Raw genomic sequence first — 16870 nt, 5'->3', positions numbered from 1 at the left:
GTGAAAACAGTGTTACATGGTACTTGAACTCCAAACCTTCAGTCATCCCTGTGACTCTTAAGTACTGTTGTTCTGAAGACAGAGCATCCAAAATGGTTCACCATATTATATATATATGGATTAACTGATGGATTTAGAGTATTCACCATTACTAAGGTTAGATTTGTTGATGACTGCGGATTGGATTGGATTGAATATAATATAAGGAAATTAGGAAGGAACTTAAGCAAGAAGTCAGGAGGGCTAGAAGGGGTCACAAAAAGTCATTGGCAAATAGGGTTACGGAAAATCCCAAGGCTTTTTACATGTACATAAAAAGCAAGAGGGTAGCTAGGGAAAGGGTGGGCCCACTGAAGGACAGGCGAGGGAATCTATGTGTGGAGCCAGAGGAAATGGGCGAGGTACCAAATGAATACTTTGCATCAGTATTCACCAAAGAGAAGGAATTGGTGGATGTTGAGCCTGGAGAAGGGGGTCACATTGAGATCCAAAAAGACGAGGTGTTGGGCGTCTTGAAAAATATTAAGGTAGATAAGTCCCCAGGGCCTGATGGGATCTACCCCAGAATACTGAAGGAGACTAGAGAGGAAATTGCTGAGGCCTTGACAGAAATCTTTGGATCCTCACTTTCTTCAGGTGATGTCCCGGAGGACTGGAGAATAGCCAATGTTGTTCCTTTATTTAAGAAGGGAAGCAAGGATAATCCAGGGAACTACAGGCTGGTGTGCCTTAGGTCAGTGGTAGGGAAATTACTGGAGAGAATTCTTTGAGACAGGAGTAGTCCCATTTGGAAGCAAATGAACGTATTAGCGAGAGGCAGCACGGTTTTGTGAAGGGGAGGTCATGGCTCACTAACTTGATCGCGTTTTTCGAGGAGGTCACAAAGATGATTGATGCAGGTAGGGCGGTGGATGTTGTCTATATGGACTTCAGTAAGGCCTTTGGCAAGGTCCCTCATGGCAGACTGGTACAAAAGGTGAAGTCACACGGGATCAGGGGTGAGCTGGCAATATGGATACCGAACTGGCTAGGTCATAGAAGGCAGAGAGTAGCAATGGAAGGGTGCTTTTCTGATTGGAGGGCTGTGACTAGTGGTGTTCCGCAGTGATCAGTGCTGGGACCTTTGCTGTTCGCAGTATATATCAATGATTTGGAGGAAAATGTAACTGGACTGATTAGTAAGTTTGCAGACGACACAAAGGTTGATGGAATTGCGGATAGCGAGCAGCATTTGGAGTCTTGGGCAGAGAGATGGCAGATGGAGTTTAATCTGGGCAAATGTGAGGTAATGCATTTTGGAAGGTCTAATGCAGGTAGGGAATATACAGTTAGTGGTAGAACCCTCAAGAGTATTGACAGTCAGAGAGATCTTGGTGTACAAGTCCACAGGTCACTGAAAGGGGCAACACAGGTGGAGAAGGTAGTCAAGAAGGCATACGGCATGCTTGCCTTCATTGGCCGGGGCATTGAGTATAAAAATTGGCATGGTGCAGCTGTATAGAACCTTAGTTAGGCCACACTTGGAGTATAGTGTTCAATTCTGGTCGCCACACTACCAGAAAGATGTGGAGGCTTTAGAGAGGGTGCAGAAGAGATTTACCAGGATGTTGCATGGTATGGAGGGCATTAGCTATGAGGAGAAGTTGAATAAACTTGGTTTGCTCTCACTGGAACAACGGAAGTTGAGGGGCGATCTGATCGAGGTCTACAAAATTATGAGGGGCATAGACAGAGTGGATAGTCAGAGGCTTTTTCCCAGGGTAGAGGGCTCAATTACTAGGGGGCATAGGTTTAAGGTGCAGGGGTAAGGTTTAGAGGAGATGTACGAGGCAAGTTTTGACACAGAGGGTAGTGGGTGCCTGTAACTCGCTGCCAGAGGCAGGAGTGGAAGCAGGGACAATAGTGACTTTTAAGGGGCATCTTTACAAATACATGAATACGATGGGAATAGAGGGATACGGACTCCGGAAATACAGAAAATTTTAGTTTAGATGGGCAGCATGGTCGGCACAGGTTTGGAGGGCCGAAGGGCCTGTTCCTGTGCTGTACTTTTCTTTGTTCTTTGGATTGGATTGGATTTGTTTTTTTTATAAACATTTTATTGAGGTATTTATGGTTTTATAACAGTAACAGAAGAAACAGTGTACATACAAATATAAACATAGTGCAAAAGCCGTCTTCCTCCCTCACAGGTCCCACCTTTTCTAACCCCCTACTCTAAACTAAACTAAACCCCAACCCCCCACCCCTTCTGCTGACGGTTAATTTTCTCTAAAGAAGTCGACGAACGGCTGCCATCTCCGGGCGAATCCTAACATTGACCCTCTCAAGGCGAACTTGATTTTCTCCAGATAAAGCTAGTTCTCTGCAGTCAGTTAGCCAGGTCTCCGACTTCGGGGGTTTTGGGTCCCTCCAAGCTAATAATAACCGTCTCTGGGCTACCAGGAAGGCAAAGGCCTGAAAGTCTGCCTCTCTCTCCTCCTGGCTTCCCGGGTCATCCAACACTCCGAAAATCGCCAACTCAGGACTCGGTGCCACCCTTGTTTTAAACACCGTCGACATGACATCTGCAAACCCCTGCCAGAATCCCCTAAGCTTCGGCGTGCCCAGAACATATGGACATGGTTCACTGGTCCTCCCGCACACCGTGCGCACCTGTCTTCTACCCAAAAGAACCTGCTCATCCGGGCCACTGTCATGTGAGCCCGGTGAACGACCTTAAACTGTATCAGGCTGAGCCTAGCACATGTTGTGGGAGCGTTGACTCTAAACAACCTGTCCTCCCAGAGACCATCCTCTATCTCTCCTCCTAGCTCCTCTTCCCATTTGTGTTTCAGCTCCTTGGTCTGCGTTTCCTCTGACCCCATGAGTTCTTTATAGATGTCAGAAACCCTCCCTTCTCCCACCCACACTCTAGAAACTACCCTGTCCTGTATCCCCATTGGTGGTAGGAGCGGGAAGGTTGTGACCTGCCTGCGTAGGAAGTCCCGCACCTGCAGGTACCTAAACTCATTCCCTCCTGTCAATTCAAATTTCTTCTCCAACTCCCTCAGACTAGGAAAGCCCCCCTCTATAAACAGAGCTCCCATCCTCTCAATCCCTGCTCTCTGCCATCTCCGGAACCCTCCATCCAGCCTTCCCGGGGCAAACCGGTGATTATTGCAGATTGGAGACCAGACCGATGCTCCCTCCGCTCCCACATGCCTCCTCCATTGCCTCCAGACTCTCTGGGCCGCCACCACTGGTGGAGTACCGTGCCGGCGGGAACGGCAGAGGCGCCGTTACCCATGCCCCCAAACTAGTGTCCTTGCCGCCTCTACTCGCTCCCACACTGGACCCACTTCCTGATCATGGCTATATTCGCCGTCCAATAATAATTACTAAGGTTCGGCAGTGCCAGCCAGCACGCCCTTCCCTCGGCTGCGCTCAAGCATCCCTTTTTTTACTCGCGGTTTCTTACCCACCCATACAAAGCCAGTGATCACCTTACTGACCCGTTTAAAGAAGGACCGTGGAATAAAGATGGGGAGACACTGAAACACAAACAGGAATCTCGGGAGGACCGTCATGTTCACTGTCTGTACCCTCTCAGACAGTGACAACAGGAGCGCGTCCCACCTTCGGAAATCTTCCTTCATTTGGTCTACTAGTCGGGCCAGATTTAACTTGTGCAGCCGTTACCATTCCCGCGCCAACTGGATGCCAAGGTACAGAAAGCTTCCCCCTACCACTCTAAACGGCAGCTCCTCCACTCGCCACTCCTGCCCCCTTGCCTGGATCGTGAACTTCTCACATTTCCCCATGTTCAATTTATAACCCGAAAACCGGCCAAATACCCCCAGAATCCTCATAATTTCTCCCATCCCCTCTTGTGGGTCCGAAACATATAGGAGCAGGTCGTCTGCGTATAGCGAGACTCTGTGTTCCACCCCTCCCCGGACCAGCCCATCCAGCCCCTTGAGGCTCTCAACGCAATTGCCAGCGGTTCTATGGCCAACGTAAACAGCAGTGGGGAGAGAGGACATCCCTGTCTCGTCCCCCGGTGCAGCCTGAAATATCCCAATGTCAACCTGTTCGTCTGTACACTCGCCACGGGAGCCTGATACAACAGTATAACCCAATCGATGAAGCCCCGTTTAAATCCAAACTGCCCCAGTACCTACCACAGATACGCCCATTCCACCCGATCAAATGCCTTCTCTGCGTCCATTGCGACCACTACCTCTACGTCCCTACCCTCTGGGGGCATCATAATCACATTCAGCAACCTCCTTACGTTGGCCGCCAACTGTCTACCCTTAACAAATCCCGTCTGGTCCTCCCCAATCACATCCGGAACACAGTCTTTAATCCTAGAGGACAAGGTTTTGGCCAACAGTTTGACGTCCACACTTAGGGATATCGGCCTATATGATCCGCATAGCTCTGGGTCCTTGTCCCGCTTCAGGATCAATGAGATAGTGGCCTGTGACATCATCAGGGGAAGCCCCCTTCGTTCCCTTGCCTCATTAAATGTCCTCATCAGCAGCGACCCCAGCATCCCAGAGAACGTTTTATAAAACTCCACTGGGTACCAGTCCAGTCCCGGGGCTTTACCCGACTGCATGGCCTTCAGCCCATCTGCTATTTCTTCCAACCCGATCGCGGCCCCCAGCTCTTCTACCAACTCTTCGGGAACCTCAGCCCCCCTAAGAATAGCCTTATCCCCTCCGGCACAGCTGGGGGTTCCGACTCATACAGCCTGTTGTAAAACTCCTTAAACGCCTTATTAACCCCTGCTGAATCTCCGACCAGGTTCCCATCCCTGTCCCTTACTTTCTCTATCTCCCTGGCTGCCTCCCTCTTTTTGAGCTGCTGCGCAAGCATTTGCTGGCCTTCTCTCCATATTCATATATCGCCCCCCTCGCCCTCCTCAGCTGCACTACTGCCTTCCCTGTAGTTAACAAGCCAAACGCCGCCTCTAGCCTCCGTCGTTCCCTTAAAAGCCCTGCCTCTGGGGTCTCCGCATAACTCCTGTCGACCTGTAGTATTTCCCTTATCAGTCGGTCCGTCTCTGCTCTGTCTGCCTTCTCCCTGTGAGCCCGTATTGAGATCAGCTCCCCTCTAACCACCGCCTTCAGCGCCTCCCAGACCATTGCTGCTGAGACTTCCCCCATGTCATTAACTTCCAGATAGTTCTGGATACATTTCCTCACCCGCCCCGCACACCTCATCCGCTAACAGTCCGACATCCAATCTCCAGTGCGGGCGTTGGCCACACTCCTTGCTCACCTTGTCGGTCAACCCAGTGCGGGGCATGAGCCGAGGTCGTGATCGCTGAATACTCAGTGTCGACTACCCACGTCAGTAAAGCCCTGTTCAAGATAAAAAAGTCAACCCGGGAGTACACTTTATGCACGTTGTGAGTAGAAGGAAAAATCCTTCACTCTCGGCCGCCCAAATCTCCATGGGTCCACCTCCCCCCCATCTGCTCCATAAACCCCTTTAGCTCCTTTGCCATTGCTGGCACCCTGCCTGTCCTTGAGCTCGACCAGTCCAGCCCTGGGTCAATGACTGTGTTGAAGTCCACCCCCATGACCAACTTGTGCGAATCCAGGTCCGGGATCTTCCCCATCATCCCCCAATTTGGAGCGCACACATTCACGAGCACCACCGGCAGCCCTTCCAGCTTCCCACTAACCATGATGTAACTGCCTCCCACATCCGCAACTATTTTCCCCGCCTCAAATGACACTCGCTTGTTAATCAGGATCGCGACCCCTCTAGTCTTAGAGTCCAGCCCCGAGTGAAAAACCTGTCCGACCCATCCCTTCCTTAATCTGATCTGGTTAGTTACTCTAAGGTGCGTCTCCTGCAACATTGCCACGTCCGCCTTCAGTCCCTCAAATGCGCGAACACGCATGCCCTCTTAACCTGCCCATTTAGCCCTCTTACGTTCCATGTGATCAGCCTGGTTGGGGGGCTTCTCGCCCCCCCCGCCCCGCCAATCAGCCATCACCTTTCTTGGGCCAGTCTCCAGCTCGAGCCCCTCGCACCTGCAGACCCGCCCCCAGGCAGCCTCCGCCCCCGACCTTCCTCTTGTATCCCAGCAAAAGTCCCACCCTCGTCAGCAGAACAGAACCCCCCCCCCCCCCCCCCCCCCCCCAGAAATAGCACTATGCGAGCCACCCCATTCAACAAGCATAACATCTGCTCACCCCCCCCCCCCCCCCCCCACTGCGTTTCCGTCAGCTAGCCCGCCCAGCTAGCTTGGTGGCCCATGGAGCCAGACATTTTCCCACCTATTGCCCCCCCCCCCCCCCCCGGACACACACATGCAAAAGCAAGCAATCCCAACCCATTTGCCCGAAAGAAACACAAAGAAAATCAAAAAGAAGACCCAACATCTAAAATTCACATCTCCATCCCCCATCGGTGCAAATGCAAACTTTAACTCACACAGCTCTGCGGCAGGCCCCAAATCAATACAGAAGGCATTACAGATAACGTCCAAAAACAAAAACTTTTTTTAACATGAACGCCACAGCAAAGTTCAAACGCCTCAGCCGGCTACCAGCAATTTCCTTCTAGCGAAATCCATCGCTTCCTCGGGCGATTCAAAGTAGAAATGTTGCTCCTCATAAGTGACCCAAAGACGGGCCGGATACAGCAGCCCAAACTTGACCTTCTTCTTGAAAAGGGTTGACTTTATTTGGTTGAACCCTGCTCTTCTCCTGGCCACGTCCGCGTTCAGGTCCTGATATATACGCAGGATGACGTTCTCCCACTTACAGCTCCGTGTCTGCCTGGCCCACCGTAAAATGCACTCCTTGTCCAGGTACCTGTGAAATCTCACCTCCATTGCCCTCGGGGAGTCTCCCACACGCGGCTTCCTCGCAAGAGCTCTGTGAGCCTTGTGCACCTCCAAGGGTCGGGAGAGCGTCCCATCCCCCAGTAACTTCTCGAACATGCCCGCTATGTATTCCCCTGCGTCCGCTCCTTCGGATCCCTCCGGGAGACTAACAATTCTCAAGTTCTGCCGGCGGGACCTATTCTTTAGATCCTCCACGTTCTCCTGGAGCCTTTTCTGTTGGTCTCTCAACATCCCCACCTCCAACTCCACTGCTGTTTGGTGTTCCTCCTGCTCAATCAGTGCCTTTTCCACTTTCTGGATCGCCCGATCTTGAGCATCCAGTCTAAGTTCCAGCCGCGCAATCGATTCCTTAATCGGGTCCAAGCATTCCTGTTTCTGCTTGGCTCAGCCCTCCTGTATGAACTGCATCAGCTGCTCCGTTGACCGCTGGGTCGTCGAGCCAGAACCCCGGTCGTCCGCCATGCTTTTTCCCGCTGCAGCCTCATAGAATTTACAGTGCTGAAGGAGGCCAATCAGCCCATCGAGTCTGCACCAGCCCTTAGAAAGAGCATCCTACTTAAGCCCCACACCTCCACCCTATCCCCTTTATCCCCATAACTCATCTTAACCTTTTTTGGAGACTAAGGGCAATTTAGAATGGCCAATCCACCTAACCTCAGCCCAAGCCCTCTCTTTTCGCCTATTTCTTCCTTTGCGAGCACTCCGCTTCTCCATGCACTGATGTTGGATTCCTCTTCACAGTTGCATCCACCATGAATTTTCCGAATCAAATCCAACAAAAGATCGGGGAAAAAGATCCAAATGTCCGACCCGAGCGGGAGCCCCCAAATGTGCGACCTACTCCTTCATAGCTGCCACCGGAAGTTGGATTGGATTTGTTTATTGTCAAGTGTATTAAGGTACAGTAAAAAGTATTTTTCTGCGAGCAGCTCATTAAGTACATGAAAAGAAAAGGGAATAAAAGAAAATACATAATAGGGCAACACAAGGTATACAATGTAACTACATAAGGAACGGCCTTGGATTAAGCATACAGGGGTGTAGTGTTAATGAGGTCTGGTAACACTCCACTTTTGGACTTTCAAAATAGCATTAATTTCCTATTTAATATTTTTATTATTATTTGTTCTAATAACACAGTAAGGTCTGCCACTTATTATTTCAGCTGCTTAATTTGTCCAGTTCCTTTCAATGCTGCCAATCTCCTTTACAGTAGCTATCTTGCTCCTCAAATGGTGTCCACAAACTTCTATATTACTAATATATCGACTGCAGCATTACAGCCTAGCTACTGTACCTGTGGTTGGTGCTTGAACTTTCTTGTAAAGGTTTTCTCAGGCATCCCTTCGCATAGGTTTGTCAGAGTGCTCTGATGTAAACCCTATCCTTAGTAATCTTATAATTGTCACTGACCTGAAGTTCAAAATCTTGTTGCTCGAAATCCATTGATTCTTGATGCCATGACATGTAATGGCAGCTACTTTATAGATTGCAGGCGGGCTGATAAACTTGTGACCCATCAAAAACTTAGACATTGGTTGTTCTTTGCCTTGAGTGTTTCATCAACTAATAAAAGAAAGTTGAAATGTGAGCTTGCACAGAACCAAGCCAATCAGGAGTTGTGAGATAACACCACATTTAACTACTGCAATCGAACAATCAATCGCAATAGACACAACATTTTCGATGAAGTTCTGTAAGTTCATTCAGACATTGAGCAGTAATGGATCATGGCAGAGCTCCACCTAATCACTCCCTTATGCAAAGCCTTTTCAAATTATCATTTTTTAAAACATATAATTGCATTCTTGTAAATGCACTACATAAGCATTCTTAAATGTAATCTGTAATCTTATTCAAGTATTAACAGGATTCTCTGCAAAATATGTTGTCATTGATGAACCTAGATCTGGAGCAGATGTTTTTTTTTCAGCATCACTTTAGATCGTATATCAAAATCTTGAAGATCTTGCCCTGTGTGTTTGACTGGTAAGATGGTGAATTGTGGCTGGGTGCAAGTGAAGCTGAGATTGTGAGGAGCAATGGTTTTATTTAAGCAGAATGTTTTGGAGCCAAATTACTAACTTTGGGCTGTAGTTGAATTAATGAAACTGAGAAATTTGATACCTTTCCATCAAATGCTTTCTGGTTTCTCTAGGTATTCTCATTAATTAAATCATTCAGTGACATGGGCTATGTGCAAAAAGTTCCGTTTTCAGCAATACCTGTTTGTAGTTCAGCCATAAATTGACGCTCATTTAAACTGATGTAGTTCAAGTGTGTACGTTTTATGATCATTGTCTTAAAAACCGTTTACATCGTAAATCAGTATTACAGAAGAAGGTACATTTTGTAGAAAATGGTAACATTTATTTTAAAGGGCATGAACAAGCTTTTAATAATAATTTATAATTAGAGCGTGCCTTTTGCATGTGTGATACAGCAGTCCTGATACAGTGTGTGATTTCTCAAATAGCTAAACTGAGCATGATATCAGACTGAACACCACAGCTGAGGTCACTCTCTGATGGATAACATCAGTTTCTTATATTTGAATGTGGACAATACCCTTCCGAGTTTGGATTGAATTGTCAGAGGTGCCACAGTCTCCGTGTCTTCATTTGCCTTGCTTCGTGATAACCACAATAAGCCAGAACTTAGCACTTACCTGCTCTGTAAATTACAAGGTTCAAGACTTACTGCCTTGGCTGAGTTAGTATAACTCTTGTTTCAGAGTCAGAAGGTCATGGATTCAAGTCCCACTTCCAGAGACTTGAGCACATAATCCAGGCTGACACTTCAGTGTGCTGAGGGAGGTGCTGATGCATGGACCATCTTTCAGGTCAACATTGAACTGAGATCTTGTCTGCCTGTTTGAGTGACAGTTAAAGTTCCCTGTGACACTATTCAAAGAGGAAAGTCATGCTCCCAGTGTCCTGACCAATACTTATCCTTCTATCAATATTGGCAAAAAGCCATCAGATCGTTTATCTCATTGCTGTTTGTAAGATCTTGTGTTTGTAACTTGGCTGTTACAATTCCCTAAATAACAATAGGAAATACTTCTAAAGTAATCCATTGACTGGGGTGTCCTGAGAATGTAAATGCAAGTTCTTTCTTCCAACATTACTCAATACTAAATTGGATGCCTTGTGTCCATGGCAACGACTGTAAACTATATCAGATAAGAATTACAAGTTATTTTCATGGGCAATGCTCGTTTTCCTAGAAACCTTTCACTGTCACTACTTTGGTCGATAAAAAGTATGTTTTGAGCAGTGCAACCGCCTTGTCGTGGATTCCACATTGTAAGAGTAAATGTGTCTCTTTTATTAGGATTGTCAGATCATGGGGAAAAGCATTCAGCAAATGTAGCAAGTTCCTTCTCTAATTTCACATCTCACACTTTGAGCAGTTCAAACTAACCGGTTTGTTCTGATTGTAATTATAACTCTATTTTATAATGTTAAAAGTTGGTTTTCCTAGGGAGCATTACGTCTAGCCATTGTTATCTCTAAATAAACGTATGCCTACCCGTTGCAACCAAAACCAATTGCAGTATCCCATTGCGCTTTGAAGGAGAAAGAAAGCCTATCCATTTATAATATTTGCAAACATTAATCCATCTACTTATTTTGTTCCAATAATCTTTAGAATATATAGAGATCATAACAGTCAAAATGATTGTATGTAGCACTTTAGGATGTTCCTGTCAGATGTGACGAGTCACTGTGACAAGCAAGCCTTTATTTCAAATAATCCTTAATTATACTCAGCCTTTTGCTTTTGTTGTCATTTAACTATCATTCATCAAAATCTGTACTTTTAAAATTATCTGTACAAAAATGTGCCTTAAAACGTCAAGTTCCCCAAAATCTTGACTTTCAATTTCCCACACACCAACTCTCCACTCCCTCCCCCCCTCTGATTCTATCCATGGTTAGTTTGCAAATTTATCCCTGATGAAAACAATATTTCCCCTCATCTTCCTTTGCAATATATGTTTAGTTCCTTTGCTTTTTCCCACTTTTGACTCTGTGCAATAACTAGCATTGTGCAACAAGCATTGCATTCTCAGCCTGAAGGAACCCATGTCATTTTTATTGTTAACGTTTCTCAAAACCAAGCATTCCTGCTAAAATATATTCAACAAATGCCAAAACTGGTAACACAAATTCTATTCATCTGAAGGTTTTGTGTGAAATCAAGCCTTCTTGTTTTGAATTGTAGTTGGGTGCTTTTTAAAAAGGCTTGTTTATGCTCCTTTAAAATTATGCTGCCATGAAAAATTGAATTGTAGAAATTGATTCGACCGAAATACATTGTTTGCAAATATTTGAAACAAAAAGTATTGAAGTTTAGGACAGGAAATGAAGGAGTGATTTTGCACAATTATTCACCAGTGCTGCCTTGTTAACATTTAATTGATATTTAAACATCGCAGGAAATGTATTTTTCTATTAAGTAGCCAATATGTTTGCTTTCAATTAAAGGAGAAGGAACACTTGGGGGGGGGGGGGGGGATTGATATTTAAAACATGTTTAAATGTCCTATTGTTTTTCAGTAGAGTACTTTGAATAAGCAAACTTTCCTTCTCCTTTCTGAAGTAAAGTTTGCACTGCAGTAGTGAGTATATCGTTTTATAGTCTAAGTACTTGATGCAAGGAGTATTTTCAAAGACCTTTATATAAATATAACAGCACACAAATGCAAGATCTAATAATTTTTGGGATTGTGGCTTTGTTTTAAATGTGCAATGTGTTTATTAACAAAAGTGTTCTACTCTTCAGTAACAGCATTGCTTTCAATTGTTGTTAACATGTCGAAAAGAAGGAAGCCATTTCTACGGTATGACAATCATTTAAATGTATAAAATAAACTGAAATGTATTATTTTAATAATCCTTGAAAGATTAAAAATATTCAATGAAGTGTTTAATCAATAGGCTGGAGCTGAAATATTAATAGGGTAAGATCTTCCGGCTGTTCACACTAGCAGGATCTCCTGGACCTGCCAACGGCAGGTTTCCCGGTGGTGTGGGGTGGATTCAATGGGAAATCCCATTGACAGCGGCGGGACCAGAAGATCCCTCCACCGGTGGGCCACCTCCCTCCGCCGAGAAACATGCTGTGGGGAGACCAGAGAATCTCGCTCAGGGTGTATAAGGTATTTAAAGTTTTGAAGGTTTTTGTTATAAACTTTATAGAGAAAGTGCCATATGAAAGTATTAATGCATGATAACTAATGGATCATCGTCACAATAAACTGAAGTCCATTTTTAGAAGGTATGACGATGTATTGTTGAGCTGAATGTTGTGTGCCGTTTTAGCTCTATTTTTACTCTTTATTTTTGTACTTTGTGCACGCAGGCCTATCTTTTATATGAAGTCATTTGTATATCTTCAGTATTATATTGTAGCTACCTTCTACAAGATATGTTTTTAAATGGAAAGTGTACAAAAATCAGAGATTTTTATCCAGTTTTAGATTTTGTAAACATGTAGGCACTTACTATTTTAATGTAGACGTCATTTTATCATAGTACAAAGACTTGTTCTCCTTGGAAAAATATTAGTATTTATGTTATACATGTAAATTCCATTAAAGGACAAATTTAAAAAATTGAAGAGTGGTTTTGTTGTTTTAATTTATGTTCATAATCGTCATTAAAAATGCTTATTTAGAATACTTAATTTTTCCTCCACACACTTATTGTCCAGAACAAATAAGTAGACAAGTCGGTTGCTCCGTTTACAGCACTCCATTTCCAAGCATTGTTTATTGTAATAATAATCTTTATCATTGACATAAGTAGGCTTACATTAACACCGCAATGAAGTTACTGTGAAAATCCCCTACTCGCCACACTCCGCCGCCTGTTCAGGTACACAGAGAGAGAAAATTCAGAATGTCCAATCTACCTAACAACACGTCTTTTGGGTCTTGTAGGAGGAAACCAGAGCACCCGGAGGAAACCCACGCAGACACGGGGAGAACGTGCAGACTTCGCGTAGACAGTGACCCACGCTGGGAATCGAACCTGGGAACCTGGCTGTGAAGCAACAATGCTAACCACTGTGCTACCATACCGCCCCCTAGCTGCAGTCCCGATATTAACCCTAAGATGGGAAGGCAGAGTGCAAGGATGTTACCAGCTCTGAAATGGCAGCATTGCGTGAAATGCAAGTCTGGCCAATTTTAACAGCCAGGTGCCATTTCCGCCCATTGATTCCAGACGTTTTGCCCTCCTCCGACCCCACAAGTAAAAGGATCCTTTCCATTAAAGATGTCGGCGGTGCCTCTGGGAAATTTGTGAAAGCCTTCTGTACTAAATTCCGAACCTTGAGATACCTAAACAAGTTCAACTCCGAGAACCCGTACTTCACCGTTAATTCCTCTAAGCTGGAAAATCGCCCCTCCAAAAAGAACTATAGAAGTATAGAATTTACAGTGCAGAAAGAGACTATTTGGCCCATCGGCTCTGCTCCAGCCCTTGGAAAGAGCACCCCACCTAAGCCCATGTGTCCATCCCATCCCAGTAACCCCCCCTATCCTTTTGGACACTAAGGGCAATTTAGCATGGCCAACCCACCTAAGCTGCACATCTTTGTACTGTGGAAGAAAACCGGAGCACCCGGAGGCAACCCATGCAGACACGGGGAGAAAGTGCAAACTCCACACAGACAGTCACCCGAGGCCAGAATTGAACTCAGGATCCTGGAGCTGTGAGGCAGCAGTGATAACCACTGTGCCACCATTCCAAAGAAGTCTCCTATTCTCTCTACCCCCTTCCTTCCCCACACCCCAAACATGGTGTCCAACCTCGCTGGCTCAAACAGGTGGTTAATACAAATAGGGACCAACTTTGACAAAGACCCCAGCCTAAAATGCTGTCTGAACTCCCACGATATCGGTAAATTGGATACGACCAGCGGACTCACAGGATATTCTTTCTTTTTTAATAAACATTTTATTGAGGTACTTTTGGTATAGTAACAACAACAAAATAAACAATATACATGAAACCATAAACATAGTGTAAAAGCCATTTACCTATCGTACAGGACCCACCATTATTGACCCCCTACTCTAACCTAAACTACTCCCCCCACACCCCACACCCCGTCTGCTCACGATTAATTTTCCGCAAAGAAGTCGACGAACGGCAGCCACCTCCGGGTGAACCCTAACAGTGACCCTCTCAAGGCAAACTTGATTTTCTCCAATCAGAGAAAGCTAGCCATGTCCGATAGCCAGATCTCCGACTTCGGGGGCTTTGAGTCCCTCCACGCTAATAGTATCCTTCTCCGGGCTACCAGGGAAGGCCAGAACGTCTGCCTCTTTCTCCTTCTGGATTCCCAGGTCTTTTGACACCCCGAAAATCGCCACCTCGTGACTCAGCGCCACCCTTGTTTTTAACACCGTAGACATGACGTCTGCCAATTCCTGCCAAAATCCCCGAAGCTTTGGACATGTCCATAACATGTGGACATGGTTCGCTGGTCCTCCCGCACATTTTGCGCACCAGACCTCAATCCCAAAGAATCTGCTCATCCGGGCCACTGTCATGTGAGCCCGGTGAACAACCTTAAATTGTATCAGGCTGAGCCTGGCACATGTTGCGGACGCGTTGACTCTACTCAACACGTTTGCCCATAGACCATCCTCTATCTCACCTCCCACTCCTCCTCCACTTGTGCTTCAGCTCCTCGGTCTGCGTCTCCTCCGACCCCATAAGCTCCTTATAAATGTCCGAGACGCCCCCTTCTCCTACCCACCCTCTGGAAACTACCCTGTCTTGAATCCCCCTTAGGGGTAGGAGCGGGAAGGTTGACACCTGTTTACGAAGGAAGTCCTGCACCTGCAGATACCTGAATTTGTTTCCCCTCGCCAACCCAAACTTTTCCTCCAACACCCTCCTACTTGGAAAGCTCCCCTCTATGGACATATCCATCATCCTCTCAATCCCCGTTCTCCGGCATAACCGGAACCCCCCGTCCATACTCCCCGGGGCGCACCGGTGATTATCACAGATTGGGGCCCAGACCGATGCTCCCACATGCCTCCTCCATTGGCCCCAAACTCTCAGGGCCGCCACCACCACTGGACTGGTGGAGTACCCTGCCGGCGGAAACGGCAGAGTCGCAGTTACCAACGCCCCCAGACTGGTGCCCTTACATGAAGCCACCTCCATACGCTCCCATGCCGATCCCTCCCCCACCACACACTTCCTGATCATGGCTATATTAGCCGCCCAGTAATCGTTGCTAAAATTTGGCAGCGCCAGCCCGCCCTCTCCCCGACTCCGCTGAAGCATTACCTTCCTTACTTGCCCGCCCAGACGAAGCCCGTGATCACTCTGTTGACCCGCTTAAAAAAGGATCGCGGAATACAGATGGGGAGACACTGAAATACAAATAGGAATCTCGGGAGGACCGTCATCTTCACCGTTTGCACCCTCCCAGCCAGAGACAACGGAAGCGCGTCCCATCTCCGAAAATCTTCCTTCATTTGGTCAACTAGCCGGGCCAGATTCAATTCATGCAGTCGGTCCCATTCCCGCGCCACTTGGATGCCTAGGTACCTAACGCTTCCGGCTACTAACCTAAAGAGCAGCTCTCCTAGTCGCCTCTCCTGTCCCCTCACCTGGACCACAAACATCTCACTCTTTTCTCACTGGAACGAAGGAGGTTGAGGGGAGACCTGATAGAGGTCTACAAAATTATGAGGGGCATAGACAGAGTGGATAGTCAGAGGCTTTTTCCCCAGAGTAGAGGGGTCAATTACTAGGGGGCATAGGTCTAAGGTGCAAGGGGCAAGGTTTAGAGGAAATGTACGAGGTAAGTCTTTTACACAGAGGGTAGTGGGTGCCAGGAACTCGCTGCCAGAGGAGGTGGTGGAAGCAGGGACGATAGTGACATTCAAGGGGCACCTTGACAAATACATGAATAGGATGGGAATAGAGGGATATGGACCCAGGAAGTGTAGAAGATTTTAGTTTAGACGGGCAGCATGGTCGGCACAGGCTTGGAGGGTCGAAGGGCCTGTTCCTGTGCTGTACTTTTCTTTGTTCTTTGTTGTTCTTATACCCCGAAAACCGGCCAAATTCCCCTAGAATCCTCATGATTTCTTCCATCCCCTCTATTGGGTCCGAAACGTACAGAAGCAGGTCGTCCGCATAGAGCGAAACCCTGTGCTCCACCCCCCCGGACCAGTCCTCTCCAACTCCTCGAGGCTCTCAGAGCAATTGCCAACGGCTCTATAGCCAGCGCAAACAACAGTGGGGAGAGGGGGCATCCCTGTCTCGTCCGCCGGTGCAGTCGAAAATAGTCCGATATTGTCCTATTTGTCCATACACTTGCCACAGGAGTCTGATACAGTAACCTGACCCAGTCAATAAAGCCCCGCCCAAATCCGAACCGTCCCAGTACCTCCCACAGATAATCCCATTCTACCCGATCAAAAGCCTTTTCTGCATCCATTGCGATCACTACCTCCACCTCCCTACATTCCGGGGGCATCATGATCACATTTAACAGCCTTCTTACATTGGCCACCAACTGCCTGCCCTTAACAAACCCCGTCTGTTCCTGCCCAATAATGTCCGGAACACAATCCTCGATCCTGGAGGACAAGATTTTGGCCAGCAATTTAGCATCTACATTCAACAGGGAGATCGGCCTGTAGGTCCCACACAGCTCCGGGTTCTTGTCCCGCTTAAGAATCAGCTAAATCGTTGCCTGTGACATCGTCGGGGGCATCACCCCTCTTTCCCTTGCCTCATTGAACATCCTCAACAACACCGGCCCCAATATCCCCGAGAACTTTTTATAAAACTCCACTGGGTACCCGTCCGGACCCGGGGCCTTACCCGCCTGCATGGTCTTCAAGCCCTCCACTATCTCTTCCAACCTGATTGGGGGCCCCAGCCCTCTGTTTCTCTGGTTCTAAATATGGCGGTTAATATGGTCGCCTTCCTTAATCCTAATTATGTTTGCTTTAGAGTTGCCAGGTAT

The sequence above is a fragment of the Scyliorhinus torazame genome, chromosome 11, assembly GCF_047496885.1.
Source record: "Scyliorhinus torazame isolate Kashiwa2021f chromosome 11, sScyTor2.1, whole genome shotgun sequence".
In the NCBI taxonomy this organism is placed as follows: Eukaryota; Metazoa; Chordata; class Chondrichthyes; order Carcharhiniformes; family Scyliorhinidae; genus Scyliorhinus; species Scyliorhinus torazame.
This window is presented reverse-complemented; position numbering follows the sequence as displayed.